Here is a 17,719-nt window from a genome sequence, read left to right on the forward strand (position 1 = left end):
TATTTGGGGCTCAAATTCAGGAACCTTGAGATCATGACCTGAGCCGATATCAGGATTAAGAAGCTTAACCAACTGAGCCAATCAGGTGCCCCTAGAAGTTTCTTTTTATTTTGTTTTTTACTTTTTCAAAATTTTTAAATGTTTTATTTATTTTTGAGAGAACATGAGTGGGAGTGGGGAAGGGAGAGAGAGAGAGAGAGAGAGAGAGAGAGAGAGAGAGAGAGAGGGAGAGGGAGAGAAAGGAACAGAAGATCTGAAGCAGGCTCTGCACTGACAGCAGCATACCTGATGTGGGCCTTGGGCTCACAAACTGTGAGATCATGACCTGAGCCCATGTTGGATGCTCAACTGACAAAGCCACCCAGGTGCCCACAGAAGTTCCTTTTGAGAACAGAGCTGAGGGTGTGTCTGTCAAGTTGCTGTCCAGCCAGCATTCTGTCAGCTCCGAGCTTTGTGCCAGTGAGGATCCCAAGAAAAGATGCTGATGGGTAAGCACATTGTGGAGAATTATGATTGGAGTCATCAGTCTTTCAAAAACTAAGACCCTGTCCTTCCTCCAGGAACCTCTGGAGTTGGGTCATCATCTACTGTCAGTCTGCATACCTCTGAGCCATTGCCTGTATAAGAGGCCACAGCTGATAGTGCCACATCCATACCTGTCTGAGGAGGTGGGTGGACCCTTCCTAATATTTAGATGATGTATACTCACGATTTAAGGAATATCTGTACTCCTACATATCATCATCCTGCAAAAGACACTAAATATGATGGGTGTGTTTTTAAGTTGGCCAAGTTGGCTGTCCATTTAGTTCCGTTAGAATTTACATCCCAGTTTGGAAAATATTCCTGCTTTTTGCGGGGAGGAGCATTGTTTTTGCTTTTGTTTTTGCTTTTGTTTTTGTTTTGGTGGCAAGCTATCTCTTCTGTATTGATAATAAGTTTTTTTATGTAGCTTGACTTGAACATAATTTTGTTCTTGTAAAATTTTCCTTTTTAGTTTACAGAGTTCTGTAATTTTTGGCTGGGAAGCAATCAAGTCAAAAGAAACATGTGATTAGCCAGTGAGCTCACAAAAACAGCATGGCTTTGTCAACTTCAAAGAGAAAGTGAGTAAGAGAGAGAAATGGCTCAAATCACATTTTAGCCTCCAGAGTATTTGAAAAGTAACAGATGGAATTTACAGGAAGAAAAATACCATCACAGGCTATTTTTCCAATCACTTATATTTGTTGCCAGTGAACTCCCAAGTAAATGCAGAGCTTTTGAGATGTCATGCATGAAAGACTAATGCTGTGTTTTAGCTGAGCAGTTTGCAACAAAAGAGTAGAAGAGAAGGAAGAATCCAGCAGCTGGGGTGAATAAGTTTCTGTCTCAGTTCATTCAGATGAATCACGCCATTGAGTGCCATTCCTTGCTGCCATGGCCACTCGCCCCTGCATCCTGGTGGGACGGAACTTGGGACTTGTGAATGCTTCTCACGGAGATCTAGGTGGCCTAAGGTCGCTCAACCCAGGATACAAGTAATTGAAACCCTCTCCTTCTCAGTTCTATAACTGAATGTCATTGGCATGCCTCCTGGGTCACAGTGCCCTGATAAGATCCATGTAAGCCAATACCTGGCACATGATGTCCCCTAAAGGCTCACTCTGAGTCCATTTGGAATGCAGAAGCTTCCAGGCTTCCTCCCTTGACAAGGGCAATGCAAACCTGTCCAAACTGCACCCGGTCTGAAAGCTACCTGGTTATTTTCGAGCCTTGTCAAAATTCAGATCCACTACACAGCAAATGGTCTATCAAATACTTTTAATTATATTTCTAATTTGTTTAACCCTTTGAAACATGTCCTTTGTAGTCCAAACCTTTAATAGCAAGAATAAAGTACATTTTAATTCAATGCTCTCAGTGCTGTAATAACTCATGTTACTAGCCTACATTTTGAAAGCATTTTATTGTTGGGAGTTTTTGGGCTATGTTATAATTCTTAAACAAATTATTTGTGGGAATTAAGCAAGTATGGAATAAAATATCAAGCAGTTTTCAAAATATTTCCTTCTGACACATACTGGCTTTACATATTCTGAACTGAATGAATTTATCAACCAAGACTGAATTCATAAAACAATTACAGTCCATACATTCATGCACTTAAAAAAAAATAAAAACAGCATTAGTGCATACAAGGCAATGAATATATCTCAACCATAAACTCTCAAATCTAGAAAATCCTACCTGCCCAGGGGACTGAAGACCACAACCATCCTTGAAACCTTCCATATTTTTTTCACAGAGCTCTGGGATGAGTCACATACATCCCTCGGCATGGAGATTCCCTCACATTTGCAAGCAAACCAACATCCCATGGAACAAAGCAAGAATTTTGTTGCTCTTTTTCTTTCATTACATTCCCAGAATTCTGGGGTAGGTCAAGAATAAGACCAAAGACTAAACAGTTCCATATACATGTCCACGTCCAGGTCCTGTGAGCTGTCCCAGGGAAGAGCAGCAATTGCCAGAAACAGGCTCTAAGGCAAGCCTGTATATTTCTCTCTCCTTTGAAATGTGGCACAAATAATTCCTAGTGTTCTTGAATTGTCAAGTGAGCAAATATTCCAAACTTTACTCATCATGATTCATATGATAGATAGATATGCACAAACATACATATAGTTACACATTTACATATATATGCAGTCAATTGTGTGTGTGTGTGTGTGAGTGTGTATACACTATACAAATATGTATCTTGGAGTGTGTGTTTGTACAGATTTACATATACATCATATATATCATATGTGCAGTATCATATCACCTATGGAATGATATATATAATGTATATTATATATATAATCAACGAGGCTGACCTAAAGCACATATGTATGTATATTATATGTTTACATATATGCATATATACAAACATGCACATACAGACCACATATATACACACATACATATATATGTTTTTATACCACACACACATATACACACACACGTTAAAACATACATATGTTGAAGACATCTACAGCACTTGCCCTGCATTCCTAATGTAGAATCTGGTATCTGGCCCTCCAACCCTCGACCACCCTCACTCAGTACCAAGGATATTTTCATTCATACCAAGTAGTCAAGGTAGAGTTCCTGGAAGAAACTGAGTATGAGCCAGTCCTTTAAAGAAGCACTAGATCACATCAATGAAAAGAAGAGAGACAAAACATACACCTTTACAGCACACATACCTGATAAAGGATTAATATGAGAATTATGAAGAATACTTAATAGCAAATAAAACAAGATTAAATCTAATTATGTAAAGTTCAAAAACATTTACAAGTGAATTATATATTATAATAGAGGCAAAGTTATAAAAAAATAAGAGTAATAACTTTAAAATCCAAGGGATGGTTGTTTTTGAAGAAGGATCAGAAAATGAAGGGATTATGCTATTAACCTCCTTTTACAATTTGAAAGTTGATCGCTTGAGTCAGAGGGGCTGACTCCAAGTCCATACTTCACAAAGGCAGAGTTAACAAAACAAAGGCAAGGCACTGATCAAAGCATTTGGGTGTAAATAGAATGGCTGGCCCCAAGAAGTGAGGACACCTAAAATAAGATTCCTGGTTGTGTCAGAAGCTCAACTTGGTGGTGTTTCCAAAACACTATGCAGTAACTTCTCCTCTCCTTGTATATTCAAAGTAGCCAATTGAATACTTGAAATATTCAAGCAAACTTCAAGAATTGTCACTTACACTGTTGTTGACATTAATACAAACTCTCCCATGTGGTTTTTCTGTTTGGTAAGTAAGAAAAAACCACTCTATATTCTGAAAAGATTTACTTACTTGATCTTCATCATCTTACTTATAATCAACTGTGAGATGGATTCTGTGTCACAATGCCATAAGGATGTGAGCTATAATTGTGTGCTTTCTTGTTCCAAAATAAGAATTAAAAATGTTATGCATGGGAAGCATTGCTCTTATCCTTTCTGAAAGATTTTGCATACTACTTTCTTACCTGCAAAATCAGGAGATAATTTTCAGGAGTCTTATTTCTAGGTTTTATTTTCTAGGAAGATAGAAATTTCCTGAGTGTGGTGTCAAGAGATTGGTTAAAACAATGGTAAAACATATTTGCTTTCAGCAGCTTAAAACATGTATTTTGTCTTTGGTTCATTAATTGAATATTGTACCTGATACTGTAATACCTTTTCATAGCCCATATTATGTATTCCCCATGTTCATATTTTGATGCTGTAGCAAAGCTGAATGTTGGGGGCTATATGGACAGTGCAAGTTATTGGAATCTTGTATGAAACATGAGTTTATATGTCATCTGTGTGTATACTGTCATTGACAAGGCATAGAAAGACCCTTAAAAGTGGCTGTGCATATGGACCCCTCCAGTATACTACTAGGTACATATCATTAGAAGAGAATCAGAAATGTGATTAAAAACTTGTAAGCCAACATAGGTATTTATGTGCTAGCATAAAAAAATATGAACAGCTAAAATATGCACTGTTATAGGTCAACTTACAAAATGTAATAGGTCAACTTATAAGATGTCAGAGAGCTTACTGTATATAAGTTCAGTTTAAACTCCCATTCTGGTGAATAATTAAAGATTGGGCAATCTGGAAAGACCGTAAGAATGTAACTCGATAAGGAACATTGTAACCTGAAGCTTAACTTGTTTTTCAGGATTCTGTTAAGTAACCCCACCCTTCTACTAAGACCTGGCTGAAGCAAATCCACAGGTGAAAGTCACCTGGTCAGGGTCTCTCACGGTATCTTAGGTGTCTAACTATGACTGGTCATTCTAAAGGGACAAAGAGCCTTAAAATGATAGGTTCCCGCCAAAACTAATGTCTGTGTGTTTCAGTGTAATTGGCTACCACGGAATGCTGTAATTGTAATTGGTTAACTAAATGATGACATGTTCTGTCCATATAATCTCACTGCCCCCTTTGTTCGGGGCCATTCTCTGCTCCTTAACACCAGGGAGATCAGGTTTTGCCCGGCTGTAATAAAAGCATGTGGCCATGAATAAAATTATGCCTCACTTCTATTTGGCATTGGTGGTCTTTTCATAATCACCCCGCAACATGCACCAATAAGTGAATACCAAATAAATTATAGTACACTCATACAAAGAAGCAGTTTATAGCCATTAAAAATAGCCATCAAGAAATATTTAATGACAGGGTAAAGTGTCCTGGTATAATATAAAGTGAAACAAATTAGTAATCAAAACTCTGTGTACCTAATGATCCAAATTATGGCAAAATATATCTGCACAGAACAAAAAGACAATACACTAAGTGAAATGTAATAAACTAGCAAAACCTTCTAGGTAATAGAATTAGAGTGATTATGATCTTTCTTTTTTTCCTATCATTATTTCCCAAACTTATATAGAGAGCATTGTTATTTATCTTATATAATCATTCCTTTAAAAAACAGTTCCATGGATAGATAACAAAAGTTTTTGCTGTATATTTAAAGATAAGTATTAAATCTAAAGTAAAAATTTAGGTTTTTGATGCATAAATCCCACATTTGCATTTCAAAACTTACTATAGCACGGCGCTGGATAGAATATGCTGTGCGTGTGTGTGGTGTGTGTGTGTGTGTGTGTGTGTGTGTGTGTGTGTGATAGAGAGAAGAGAGGAGAGGGTCAAGTGACAGCAGAACAAAAGGCTGGTGACCCAAAGCTTTGAAAGCAGCCTGACCTGGCAACTAATTCTCATTCTGTTTATTCTATTGTTTGTTATCTCTGGGATCCCAGACAAGTCTTCATTTGTAAAATTGGGATAATTGAAGTTATTAAGAAGATTTTGTAACTGTGGTGTGAGGTATTTACTGGAACACATGGTTCATGGTGACTTTGCAGTTGTTGAGACCATCACTCTGACTAGGAGAGGCCAGGACCAATCTTTATGGGGGATGTGACTGGGAGGGTAAGTACAGCCACCATGTCCTCCACTCACCAGTGCCTTTATAGTGTTCTCATAGCACTCTCTTTTCTTTCCTTGACTTTCTTCAGGGACAAGCTGGGATTGAGCTGAACCTGTTGGACTGGGTTGGTGTGGAAGAAGATATGGTGGCCAGGACAAACCCCACGGGAAATTCCTAAGGAAAAGATTCTCCCCAGCTCCAGTGGTTGTAGTAGGAGCCAGACAGGCCACATGGCACCGAACAACACAAGACTTAGAGGTGAGACTATATAGGCACCTAGGAATATGTGCGATCACAGGCTAGCTTTAGGGACATCTACAAAAGTAGATTTCTCCATGAATGAATGAAGCAGCCCAATTGGTGAGCATTTCAGTCACATGACCTAAAATACAAATTATACTAGCATATAGATAAAAAGCAATGTTTCCTTAATTTGAAGTCCAGATAGTGGAAAAATATTTCACTTATTATGTTATCCTATACACAGAACATTAATTATCCAAACACATAGCTAAGACCTAGGGTATGGGTGAATGCAAACTCCAAGCAGGACAAAAAGGCTTCCACAAAATTCAAAAGCTATGCATGGATATTGATGCACTTTACCTCTAATTCCCATGCTATGCCCCATCAGTAGAATCAGGATTCTGGTTAGGGGGATGCCGCGGTGTGCTGGCAGAGTTCTTCAGGACCAATGTTCACACTCTGCTGGATGCTGACAGAGCTCAGCCAGCCCTCTGCTCATAGCTGGAGTGCTTTGTTTAGGGTCAGACAGCATCCGATGCGTGGTAGATGAGAGAGTACTGATGCTTAGCACACTCCACCCAAATGGGATTAACTGAAATCCATGATGCTCCCACCGTGGTCCTTGATGTGATGGTGGTCACTCCCTGCTTTTGGCTCTGTTGCATCAATGCCTTCACTCTCCAGCACACTTTGATTCAACTGCACTCCTCAGTAAACTCCCTGCCCATGGAGCTGTCCTAGCCTGGGGTACCTGACCCCATGGTGTCAGATTCCCCTTCATGTGAAATTAGAATGACTATGTTGGTACTTCTAGAAGCAGGAGATGTCACCTGTAATCCTGGTGGGTAAGAGCAGAACAATAATTAATAAAAATGATGAAAAATGTACATACAATATTAATACATCTTGTGCAACTACAAATAGATCTCTATAATACAATATTCCCTAAGGAGCTCTTTATTGATAATAAATTTTGAGTCTGAGATATAAAGAAATGATTCAATTATATTTATTTATGTTTGAAGAAGTAAGGAACTATATGATATTCTCTGTTTACATTTTTGTCAGATAGAAGTTTTTGAAAGATGTGCAGGGTAATACTCTAGTATAGTTTTAAAAAGGATAATGATTTCCAAAGGATACTAGCTTAAATGGATATTTTTATGGAAAATTTAATAGGTTTCACTCCTACCTCTCAGTGTACACAAAGATTAATACCAGATGGATTACAGATCCTAATATGAAAGAAAAATACAGCTTTTTGAAAAAAATCATAAGAGAACTTCTTCATGACCTTGGGAAAGACAAAAAACTGCTTAACGAGAGAGCATGGAAAGTACTAATCATAAAAGAAGAAAACACAATATATTAGACCACATTGACATAAATAACTTAGATTCACCAAAAGTCATCATAGAGAGAATGATAGAGTAAGCCACGTGTACTTGATCAAGGACTCCTACCCAGAACATATGAAGAGCTCCCACAAATCAGTAAGGAATCCCAGACAAGGCTATCCAAGTAGCCACTTGAAGCTTATGAAAAAATGCTCAATTACATTAGTTATTTGTGAAATAGGAATTAAAATCACAATATAATAGTGAAACAAATTTTAAAAGACAAAAAGTACTAATGATTGTTAAGGATGTAATTCTCAGACACTTCTAGTTCCAGTGTAAATTGGTCACTCTTGGAACATTTGTCCAACAAAATGGAAACTGTTTGTCAGTGTCTACTAAGGCTGAACTCTTTCATACTCCATGAATCAAAATCCTACTCTTATGTTAACATGCCCAAGTTGTGTACATGTTTTCATCAAAACAAAGGTGATAGTGTAATGAATTGTAATAGCCAGAAACTGGGAATAACCTGGATATCCATCAACAGTAGGTTAGATGAAGAGATTGTGGTATATTCATACAATGGAATGCTATAATATGATGTGAATAAAACCAACATGGACCACTCTCACAGACATAGCAGTAAAATAAGCCAGATAGACTAGAATATAAGCATTTATAAGAATACAAGCATTTGCAGTTCATAAAAATTATAAAAATAAATAAAGTTAATATAAGCTGTCAAAAGTCAGAATTGTGGTCCTCTTGGTGGGAAGTAGTGATTAGAAGGGGCAGAGGAGGGTTTCTGGAATTGCTAGAAATGTTCTGTTTCTTGAAGTGCTGTTTACATGAGGACATTATATTTGTGAGGATTGCTTTAGAATATGGGCAATTTTCTGCATACAGTATACTTCAGTAAAAGGTTAAGAATGCAATGGCCCTTAAATGATTAGAATTTGATTTCTGAAAAACTCATTTAGGATGAGATGTTACAGCAATTTAGGTGGTGTTAGATCAAGAAAGAAGGAAGGACTGGATGAGGGAGGGTGGGAGGTTGACTGCGAGATCAGCATTTACCCTCCCCTCTTCTTCAGTGCTCCTAACAACGGCTTTTTTGAGTGCAATTTGGAAGGTCATTGAAGGACAAATGTCAGAAGTACAGCTCACAAAGAAAGCCTGGTACAAGCCAGGCAGGTTTATCTGCTTAGCAAACTGACAGACTTTCTATAGTTTGCACAAAAAACTAAAATATTATCATCTAAAAAATAGAGAAAATTAATGTATTATACAAACTATGAAATGACCTAAATATCACACTAAATGCTTCATGTCTGTTAAGATTTTCTCTTTTTATTCCCTAGCAAATTCAAGTTTGAGATCAGGAACCTGTGTTTGAAGAATGTGCACATGTGCTTGTGTTTTTATGTGTGCATAGTATGTCTGTGTGTTTGCCTGTGTGTATACATGCATGTCTGTGTGCATGCACGTGTCTATGTGTGTGCCTGTGTCTGTGTGTGCCCATATGTGTGCCTGTGTGTGTCTGTGTGCATGCATGTGCCTGTGTATATGCATATTTGTGCCTGTGTCTGTGTATGCATATGCATGTCTGTGTATGTGCACAGTCCCTATATATGTGCCTGTGTGTGCCTTTGCCTATGTGTGTGTGTGCATATGTGTGCCTGTGTGTACATATGTGAGCCTGTGTGTGCACACATGTGTCTGTGTGCATGGATGTGTGTGTGTGTGCTTATGTGTGCCTGTGTATGTCTATACCTTTGTGTGAAATTTTCCTTTGAAGGCACTGGGATCAAAGTATCTCCATTTTCTTTTTTTCATTTTTGTTTAGATGACCCACTAGAAATGGTTGAGTTTCCTGCTGCTGGCATTTTGGGTAAATTTCAAGTGGATGTTTCTATACAATGTCTTGCTGGCACGGTGTTCTCCTTCGATCCAGCACAGTGGGCCAGGTCTGCAGCATGTAGCACAGTCATTCAGTAGTGAAAGTGTTCATCAGGAGAGGCAGATGGAGTATGTTCATGGCTGAATTCCCTGTGACCATTCCCCACATTTGTAGAAGTGAGGTTTGTCGGAATAGTCATGCACATCAGGACTTTAGAAAGCTTAGCTTTGGAGCAAGAAAATAGGTGTGGTGTGATGTTTAAGAATGAAAAATGGAAAATCAATTTTCCCAGAATCCTGAGCGGTGTTGTAATGAATGAATGAGAAGGAAGAGTGTCTGCTGCAGGTTGGAAACTGCCCTGATGGGAAGCATCCTAGCGGAAACCGACAGCAATGCCAGCTTAAAAAATGGTACCCCTCTGCGTCCTCCTGCACTCGTGTTGCCGAGGTGGGCTCGCTCACTTTTGCTCTTCTCATTGAAGCTGCCATCCCACAGTCCCTCCAGACACTCTGCACACACAGCATAGTCCAAAAACGCCACTCAGTCCCCCTGAATGATCCCTGGACTGCACTGGCTATTTTTCAATCTAAATATCTCCCTGTCAAAAAGCACACACCTAACGCATGTGCATCTTTTATTTTTAACAGCAAGGGGGTTTCTTTTTCTTTCTTTCTTTCTTTTTTTTCTGAAAGGTTTCTGAGAAAGGGGGTAATAAAAATCCACTCAAGATAAATACAAAGGCAATTGTATCTCAGTTTCCCAAGATTCTATCTGGGCTGAGACAGTCAGAACTAAATCTTGGAAATAAAAACCTCCAAATGCTGCTCCCCACAATGGCTGGTCACTGTGATTCATTCCTGATGCAAAAGAGACTGGCTCTGCTCACAGGTGTGTGGGACGGAGAGGCTGGCACACATCTTCAGACACAGCATGCCTGCCCACTCTGTAGGTGAAGAAAGTGATTACCCTGCAAGTGCCCGCTCTCAGTGGCATAGTTGGTGACCCTCCCTACTGTCCAATTCACAGTGTGGACGCAGAAGGCGCCTCTCATGTAACACATTGCAATACAAGATGTTGCATTACACAAATTGCAACATCTTAATTTTAGAGTGAAAGAGTTCTCTAGACCCAGAAATTTATTTTGGTGGCTATTGAGCTAATTAAGCTTTCAAGCTGGTATTGTTTCATTAAAATGGCCACTTTCAAGGGAGGTCAGTCTATCGAGTAGTTTGGAAGAAAGTACAGGGAGCGAGCTTTCTCCAGACCCTCAAAAGTCAATGTTGTCTTTTTCTCAGTGATGTATCTCCATAAGACAAAATCCAGACTATTGGCAGCAATCTTATGATGTGAGAGCACTTTGCTGTTTACAAAGATTTTTCAGGTACTTCCTTTCTGTCTTCATCTTCCAGTGTAGGTAACAGAACCCTTTTCCCTACATTGCAGATGTTAAAATTGAGGCTTAGGAAGGGTTGATCTATTTAAAGTCACATGGAAGAGAAGAACCTCAACCCAGGCTTCTATTGTAACTTGGGTGTTTTATTTACAATGTCCCAGTTTTTCTCATATCAGCATAATTATGTAGTCAGAAAAATAAAACCATCTTCCTAAAGTTCCTTTCACTGTTCCAGTATGAAGAAAGGTGTTTGATCAATAATTTTTTAAAACATTAAAAAGTTCCCTGCTGGTTGAGTAGATGTGTCTTTGACAGAATGCATTAATTTTCACTTCATGTTTTAAAAATCCAGTTATATAAACCAAACTTCTCCCATGTCTTTTATTTACAGTAAGTAATGTTCATAAAACTCCCATCAAGATATCAGGCTAAATTGGTTCACATCACTCTTAAGTAAGCAGGTTTTAAAAAGGAAAGCGTTATTGTTGAAGAGAGCAAAATAGGGTGAAAAGGGGAATTAATTAAGGAAAAAACAGAGTGAATGATGGAAAATGACCACAGGCAACAGCAACTCTTGGGATCTTCAATTTCTCTTAACTTTCAGATAGAAGACAAGGCTTCTTTTTGTTCTCACTCTGTTTTTCTTGCTGAAGACATCAGCTTCATGTTCAAAGGCAGCACTTGACTGTATACAAAGTGGTAGCATTGCTTCACCACAAATAACCCCATGCAAACACTTCAAGTGAATTACAACAGCTAATATGAAGGTGGGTCATTGCTTCTCTTAAACCTGATCTGCTTTATTGCTCAGAGCCTGAAACTTCAGAGAAATTCTTTCTTGAAAAGGGAGAGCCAAGGGGCACAGGAGGGGGAGGAGAGGAAGGGAGGGAGAATTAATCAGATTCATAAATAATCCTATAAAGTAGCACACTGGCTTTTTTTTTTATTACTTCACTCTATTCTATATTAAATCGCTAAATGCAGGATTTAAACTTTTTTTTCTTTTAAAAAAGAATTTAGTGCAGTGATTCAACTGACAGGAAAATGCATTCTATTTTATTCATTTTATACTCTGGTGAAAATTATAGGGAGGAACTCCATCTTTCTTAGCTCTCAAGAAACAGAGTCGAAGATAATTTTTTCTAGATTGTATAATAAAAATTGAATCCATTATCATAACCTTGTGGTGTTACAAGAGTCTGTACTGACTTTTGTCAGTACAAGAACATAATATGTTTGGTGCCTCTTTAGGGCTAAAGTGCATTTTTCTATCTTATAAATCTTTGACTATTACCAGTCTTTATGCAGAAAGAATTCTGGTGTCATGTTTAATTAATTAGAAAATGAGATTATGAAAGTACTAAATATGGGTAGGGGAGAATTGATTTCAGAATACATACATAGTGTGCTAGTTAGTCTCTTGAGTGGAGGCAGGTGACCCCTGATCTGCAGTTTTGCCAATGTCTGAGGGGCAAACACTCCACCCGTGGCAGATTTCAAGCTGCTAGGCTAGTATCACTGAATGCGGAGACAAGAAGAGAGGTGTAGATGACCATTACTCTATAGTGTTTCCACTACGTATTTTCAATAAAAAGGGATACTCTCAAGAGGGGCGATATTAGCAAAATGTAAAGTAATGAGGAAGTGATGTTTTTTAGCATTTGTCACTTTTTAATAAAATCCATTTCATCATAAGCTTATGTAATTTATATTTTAATAATGGCTGTATTAAACACTGGGCTCACAAAATTTCTGAACATTTTATAAGCCATCTCATGAGCCACTAGGAGTTGGCTGCAGACGCCACTAATTATAGAATGTAGATAGAAAACAAACAAAATATACTCTTTAACTTATTACTTGAGAGGTTCTATCAAGACTCCACCTTTGAAAATTGCATTTAGTTGTTAGCAGATACAAAGATGGGTGAGAAATGGCTTCTGACCTCAGGAAGCTCAAAATATAAAGGTGGGGTGGCGGGGGGGCTGTCCGGGAAGCTCAGTTAAGCAGCTGGCTCTTAATTTTGGCTCAGGTCATGATCTCATGGTTGGGATGAGTTCGAGCCCCATGTTGGGGTCTATGCTGACAGCTTCGAGCCTGGAACCTGCTTCAGATTGTATCTGCCTCTCTCTGTCCCTCCCCGGCTTGTGTTCTCTCTCTCTGTCTCTCAAAAATAAATAAACATTAAAAAAATTTTTAAGTTAAAAGAGGACAGGCAGTGCCAGGGCAGACTTGGATAAGTGCCACAGATAGACCCACAGATACACACGGTACCTGGCAAGGACCCACCCTGACAGGGGGACTCTGAGAAGTACATTACCAGTAGTCTTTACGGTGGATAGAATGAGAGATTTCAGACAGAGAAAAGGGAAAATGACATTCTTTGTAGGAGACACAACATACGCAAGATCAGAGATAGCAGTTTTCTCATTTTTTTTTTCCAAGAAAGGAGACTATGGTTAAGCTCATAGCTGGATGTGACTTTTAGATTTGTTATATACCAGCTAAGTATGGCATTGACTGAATCACTGTTTCTTCTGTAAAAGTATAATTGATAAAGGATTGTCTTTAGAACTCAACACTTGCTTGGCATTTGAGATGCGCCAACAGCCATGGCAGCAGGAAGGGAAGGAGGGCAGAAAAAGGCTGTTGCTTATGAGGAGCAGGTTGCTCTAATCTGATCTCTTTCAACAAGAAATGTTTAGTTAGTGCTTGTTATTATTTGTCAGGGGTGGGGTGGAAAGGAACAATAGAACTCCCTCCTTTCTGGTCTTACGTTGGTCAGAATTTCAAAGCCTTCAAATGTGAAACTTAAGCTGTATATTTTCAAATATGTCCCATATTGGGTAACTGCATGAGTTTTACTTGTACATCAGTGCAAAAAAGGTGCGTGTGTTGATTTTAACAAGGAAGAGCCAGATTAGATGAAGAGTCATGAACTAAACTTGGTTCTAATTCCTTGGTAGCAGCTGTGATGATCCATGTCAGGATGCATATTATGGAGGGATTCCCTGTTCATGTGCTCAGGAAACGGACTCACTGAGGTGTCGTAAGAGTTCATATCCTAAAGATGTTTGCATCTTAAAATTAAGCAAATGGCATTTTGAGTGTACTGGGTTTGGTTAAACCTGAGAAATGCTTTTCATTTAACAAAGTAACTGAAATGTAAAGACTGTTATTCTAGAAACAGAAATACCTTCCCAATTGAAGTTCTTCTTATGGGAAGTCAATGCCCTTGGCACAATGTTTCATACTCTAAAAATAAAATATCTTTTTTTATACTTTTCAACATAGGGTACAGCATTCCAAACATTTTAAAATTAGTATCCTATCTTAATTTCTGTGTCAAAATCTTGTACAGAATTTTAATGTCATGGATAATTTTACACTAATGATCATAATATAGTAATTACAAAGTTAAATAGTATTGAACTGTGTATATACATATATTTTTTTACTCTTGCAAACATCTTCATTACACATTTTCCTCCAACAATATTAAGCTGTAATTAATGTCACGTTGCATAAGGTTAAGGCATACAGTGTGATGACAATATATGTACTCTGCAAAATGTTTACCACAATAAAGTTAGTAATCTATCCTTCACCTTGTGTAATTATCATGGTGTTGCTGTTATGGTCTGAACCTAATAAACTTTCAAGTATACAATAAAATATTGTTAACTTACATGCTGTATATTAGATCCTTGGAATTTACTCACAACGGAAAGTCTGTACACTTTGACCACCATCTCCCTGTTTCCCCCGCTCTCCAGTCCCGGACAACCACCATTCTACTGTTTTTGTGTATTTAAACTTTTTTTGATTCCACCTAGGAAGATAGTAAGCAGTATTTATCTTTCTCTGGAGGCTTATTTCACTTAGTAGGATGTTCTCAAGGTACAACTACGTTCTCACAAATGGCAGGATTTCGTTCTTTTTAATGGCTGAATAATATTCTTGTGAGATATATATGTATATTTCATTATATATAATATGTAATACATGTGAAATATACGATCTTGGTGTATGACTATTGTAATGTGTCATTGAAGTTGATTTGCTGTTTGAATTTAATTTTGTTGAGATTTTTTACATCTGTATTCATCAGGGATATTGACCTCTAGTTCTTTTGTCATAGTATCCTCATCTGGCTTTGTTATCAGGGTAATACTGGCCTCTGAAAATGAGTGTGGAAGTATTCTGTCTTCTTCAAATTTTTGTCATAGTTTGGGAAAAATTATGTTAATTTTTTTCTTTTCTAGAAAATAAATACTTTTATTAACATGATCATTATTTTTTGTTACACATGGAGGTGTTTTGACTTCATACACTTGTCAGGTCAGCTACTCAAATGAACTTATAACAGGACAACTTAAGAACTTCAAAAATACCGAGTCCTGGGCACTTTGAGGTCCAATGTTGACAGTCCTCTTGTCCTTCTCCAGCTGTTTAAGAGCTTTGGCAAATATCTCTTCCATTTTATGCCCAGAATCCCCTGAAATGCATCAGGATATTACATCAATTTGTACAGAATACCAAAATCTAGTCTATTCTAGCTGAGTTGGGTTGTCCAAACAAAATGACCAGACAGGTTACCTCAGAAAGTGTGCCACATAAAATTTAAATTTTCAACAAAGTACATTTCTCCTTCTTTTTTGCAGGCGTTGATACCACAGTTTTGGTGAAGTGGGGGAGAATATGGCCCTTGGACATCCTCAAGCTGGCAGAGCTGGAGGAGGTGAAAGTGCTGAAGCCTGAGGAGCATTTCCAGCAGCTCCTGCTGCCAGTCGTCAGTGAGATGCTGGAGGACAACACGGCTCTCACCCAGGAGTAGTGGAGAGCATACATGCAGAAGGAGCAAGTTATGGGAGATGGCAATATGCTAATCCAAATAAAACCACAGGTGGAGTGTGGGGAGCTGCCAGAAGAGATGCCAGAAGAAAAGACATGTGCCTTGACCTGCAAGATCAGCCACCCACACAGCTGAGCGGCGTTATCACTCCCAGCACAGCAGAGCTGCATTATCACCTTCAGCTGAGGCCTTCTTTGTTTACCTCCCAAGCCTTTCTTGTTAGCCTTTCACGCCGCCTCTGCAGTCCTCGCCCTTGTTTCTTAGCAACTAACTCACGTCAGCTGCCAACCCTTTATAAGACGTGAGTGGTCTCTCAATAAAGAGCGGCTTGATTAGAAACCTTACCTTGCCTCCACTCTCTGTGCTCCCTGCCCTACCTCATTCTCACCCCCTCTCTCAGGACTCGCGTCGACTGAACAGCTGGATGGGACAGTAGGGGGGGAGGCCTCAGAGGAGAGCACCCTGAATCATCTTTAGAATCAAAATGATGTAATCGAGGACAGAGTGATCAAAAGGAATGAGGGGGCCAAGGAGAAGGCTAAGGAGCTCACGAAGATGACAGAGATGTTGGTGGAGCTGGTCCAGTGCATAGACAGAAGTGAACATCCTAAAGGAGGGCTGGCAGTTTACTGACACTGGGTTCTGGCCAACTGATAAGATTGGATGACACCCTTGAGAAGATGAAACAAGAGAGCCTTTTGTTTGCTCTCGTCTCTCCCTCCCCCACCTCTGTCTACACTTGCCTTCACTTACACCATATTTCTGCAATGGTCTGTGGTTGATGACCTCAATATTAGTTTTGACTGTCAAATGTTTTTGGTTTGGAAAAGAAATGTGTATTTGGAAAATGCTCTCACATGGGAATTAAGGCTCTTGAAGCAATCGCATTTGTTCTTGGGCTTTGATTATTTCTAAATTTTGAGGTCCTTTGCTCTTTCTTGTGTGACTTGATAGCTCCCTAGAACTTTGGATCTATGTCACATGAGACTCAGAGTTGAAGTTTTCCAGCTCTGGAGGTGCTAAAGAGGCTGTGTTGTTTCTAGATTACTTCATTCAGCAACTGCTAAAGAAGCTGAAGAAAGGACCAGACTTCATCTGGGAAGATGAATCAGAAGGGGTGGTGGATGGTACTGTCTGGATTTCCGGACTTTAATTTCTGTGTGAGGCCATATGTTAATTCTTTTTTTTTAAGTTTGGTAGAATTCACCCACAAAGTCAACTGGTCCTAGGCTCTTCTTTGTTGGGAAGCTTTTAGTTTTCTTCCTTGTTATTTCAGATTTTCTATCTCTTCATAATTCGAATGTGATAGATCATATGTTCCTCAGGATTTATCAATTTCTTCAAGATTATCTAATTTGTCGGCATATAATTGTTCTAGTGTTGTTTTATGAATTTTTGTATTTCTGTGATATCAGTTGCTATGCCTCCTCACTTATTTCTGATTTTGTGTTTCTTTATTTTTTTCTTTATATGACACCTAAAGGCTTGTCAATTTTGTTTCTTTTCCAAAAAAACCCCCACCATTTCTTTTTAATTTTAAATGTATTTATTTAAATCCAAGTTACTTAACATAAAGTGTAGTATTGGTTTCAGGAGTAAAATCCAGTGGTTCATCTCTTACATATGACACCCAGTGCTCATCCCAACAAGGGCCCTCCTTAATACCCCTTACCCATTTAGCCCATTCCCCCACCCAAAGCCCCTCCATCAACCCTCAGTTTGTTTTCTGTATTGAAAAGTCTCTTATGGTTTGCTCCCTCTCTGTTTTTGTCTTATTTTTCCTTCTTTCCCCCTATATTCATCTGTTGTGTTTCTTAAATTCCACATATGAATGAAATCATATAACATTTTTCTTTCTCTGACTGACTTAAATCATGTAGCATAATACATTCTAGTTACAACCACATTGTTGCAAATGGCATGACTTTACTCTTTTTGATTGCTGAGTAGTATTCCATTGTATATATAAATCACATCTTCTTTTTTTTACCTTTGATTTATTTATTTATTTATTTATTTATTTATTTATTT

General features: G+C 38.4%; 1 pseudogene; it reads left to right on the top strand.

The window, feature by feature from the left end:
- The first annotated feature begins 565 nt into the window (after positions 1–565).
- LOC115290620 lies at positions 566–16,321 on the top strand (annotated as a pseudogene).
- The last annotated feature ends 1,398 nt before the right edge of the window (positions 16,322–17,719 follow it).

Source organism: Suricata suricatta, chromosome 4 (assembly GCF_006229205.1).
Source record: "Suricata suricatta isolate VVHF042 chromosome 4, meerkat_22Aug2017_6uvM2_HiC, whole genome shotgun sequence".
NCBI classification, from domain to species: Eukaryota; Metazoa; Chordata; class Mammalia; order Carnivora; family Herpestidae; genus Suricata; species Suricata suricatta.